The sequence below is a fragment of the Suncus etruscus genome, chromosome 7, assembly GCF_024139225.1.
Source record: "Suncus etruscus isolate mSunEtr1 chromosome 7, mSunEtr1.pri.cur, whole genome shotgun sequence".
In the NCBI taxonomy this organism is placed as follows: domain Eukaryota; kingdom Metazoa; phylum Chordata; class Mammalia; order Eulipotyphla; family Soricidae; genus Suncus; species Suncus etruscus.
In genome coordinates this window covers 101,985,492-101,988,407 of record NC_064854.1, presented here as the reverse complement: position 1 = coordinate 101,988,407, position 2,916 = coordinate 101,985,492, and the positions used below count along the sequence as shown (strand labels likewise).

Here is a 2,916-nt window from a genome sequence, read left to right as displayed (position 1 = left end):
TCACATTAATATATTATCCACTATAATATGTATATTGTACTCTTTCATTGAAATTTTAATTTACATTTTCTAAATAACTAATGATATTTGAGGCTTTTTTGCATATGTCATCTGCAAATTTTTCTTTTGTGAAATGACTTCACATTTCTTCTAACCATTTTTCATTGGATTGTTTATTTCTTTGTTGAGCTTTTTAAGTTCTAGATTCAAATTCTTTGTTGTATAATCTATTGCAAACACATTATTTATGTGCATGGATTTTTTTTAATTCATTCACAGGTTCTGACACAGAACACTATTCATTTTTTTTTTGTGTCCCCCAATTCACAATACAGACCAAGCAAAGGGCCTGGGTTGAGGTGTATATGGGATGCATTTACTGTACCTCCTCTTTCTATACAGTCAGTGTAAAGAGCACAGCCTGTGGTAAGAATTGGGAGCCTTATCTTTTCTTTTTTATTTATATATATATATATATATATATATATATATATATATATATAATCCTTCACCAGTGCAACATTCCCATGACCAATATCCCAAGTGTCCTTCCTCTTCACCCCACACCAGCCTGTACTCTAAACAGCCTTTCTGTCTACTTTCTGTAGAAAGTAGAAAACACTATTCACTTGAATAAAATATAAATTTATTTATTTTTCTTTTTATTAATTCTGATTTTGATGTGAAGTAAAATCAGCTTTTCCTTGTTCTGCATCCCAAAAACTTTATTGTACTTTTATTCCTGAAATTTTTATAACTACTTCAAAGCCTATTTTCAATTTTGAATATTTTTTAAAATTTATATATCAGAGTTCATTTATAAAGTCTGATGATATACTTTTATTTCAGCACCATTATTTTAAATGTTTATCTTTCTTTACTTAGATTATTCATGTAATTTTATTAAAAATCAACAATCATCTTCACTAGCAGTTTTGATACATTGGTGAATAAAGATTCAAATGCATACATTCCCTTGCTAGTCTTTGTATACAGGTCTTTTATTAGCTTTATTTTACCAAAAGTTTTATAGGTTTATTTTTTTCAAATTGTAAAATGTACTTTCTATTCCAATATTTATATTTTAAAAATTATTTTAATGAAGATTATTTGAGAATTTAAAAAAACCGAACAATGAAAAATGTGTTGTTTTGGTATGTGATCATATTTTAAATATTCCCAACAATTTTTATTTTAGGCACCAAGTCATACAAAGCAATTGATAATATAAATTTAGATATGCAATATGAAATTAATATCCACAACAAACCCAGTGTATAACTAGAGTGCTCCTATGCTAACATTTAAAAGTCACCTCTCTTTTTCTTACCCACCTGTTGAGAAATTCAGCTCTGTAGACTGGTTCTAATGATCTGTTAACATTGGCTATTTGTTACTTGACTGTATTTCTTTAACTCCACATATGAGAGAAATCATTCTTTTTTAAAACTAAATAAAAACTTTATTTAAACATAGTTAGATTTCAGTTATAAAAGGAACATCCCCCTTCACCAATGCACCTATCTCCCCCCCCCCCCCGCCCCGGCCTGAGACAGGATTTCTACCTCCCTCACTCATTGACAATGTTATGATAGGTTTCAGTGTAGTTAATTTTCTAACTGCACTTATCACTCTTTGTGGTGAGCTTCATATCATGAGAAGTCATTCTTTATGTGTCCTCCTCTCTGATTGTCTTTACTGCTCAATTTCCTATGGATTTTGTTTTTAGAAAAAGACATTGAAACTTGTCAAATGCCTTTTTTGCATTAATTTTATCATTTAAACATTCTTTAGCCTATATTGGTACATAGCTTTTCTCTTTCAAATAGTTCATTAGTCTTGGATTCCTGGAATAAATCCTACTTGTTTATGATGTGTAATTCATTTTATATATTGCTAGACTCTATTTGCTAGTGTTAAATATTTATATATATATAAATATTATATATTTAATACATTTATATATTTATATAATATAATTATAATATATAAATAACATATAATTATATATGCTATATATTATATACTATATATAAAACATATATATAATATGGAATATTAAATATCATACAAATATTACATATATATTGAAACCCCAACTTGGGCCATCATAGTCATGAATTATGATTGTGGAATCAAATAAACATTGTGATGTGCCACAACTATAACATCATAGTTCACAATTGTAATGTCATAATGAATATCATGATACACACCACTAAAAGGACACAATTTATGATTGTGACATCACAATAGACATGATGCAAAACACTATATCATAATTAATGATTGTTATGTCACAAAACACATTATGATACACATGACTATGAAGTCAAAGTTCACATTTCTTTTTTTATAATATCTTTATTTAAACATCTTGATTACAAATACGATTGTGATTAGGTTTCAGTCATGTAAAGAATACCCCCCTTCACCAATGAAACATTCCCACCACCAATGTCCCAAATCTCCCTCCATACCCCCACCCCCACCTATATTCTAGATAGGCTTCCCAGTTCCCTATTCCAGGGGTCTCAAACTCAATTTACCTGGGGTCACAGGAGGCAAAGTCGGGGTGAGGCAGGGCTGCATAAGGGATTTCACAAAAAAAAAAAGTCCTCAAACGTCATTATTAACAGTTTTAATTATTTCTTCTGAACATGAATAGAACATTGAGTGAAGATCATGAACAGTTCTTCTGAACATGGCATCTTTTGCCTATTCCTTGCTGCCAGAGATCTGACAGCACTTCTCACAAGTCTGAAACACATTTGGCTTTATAGAGGAAGCAGTTGAGACCCTCAGTATGGCTTGAAGATGATCATCATTAAGTCTAGACCTGTAATTTGACTTATTGAAGTTCAATGTGGAGAATAACTTTTCACATAAATATGTGCTCCCAAAAAAGACACATGG

At 30.1% G+C, this 2,916-nt stretch overlaps 1 non-coding gene across 1 annotated transcript; it reads right to left on the bottom strand.

The window, feature by feature from the left end:
* Window positions 1-310: 310 nt before the first annotated feature.
* On the bottom strand, window positions 311-443 carry LOC126014737 (small nucleolar RNA SNORA51). Its single transcript, XR_007497736.1, has one exon. It is a non-coding gene; the product is annotated as a small nucleolar RNA SNORA51 (small nucleolar RNA).
* Window positions 444-2,916: the final 2,473 nt, after the last annotated feature.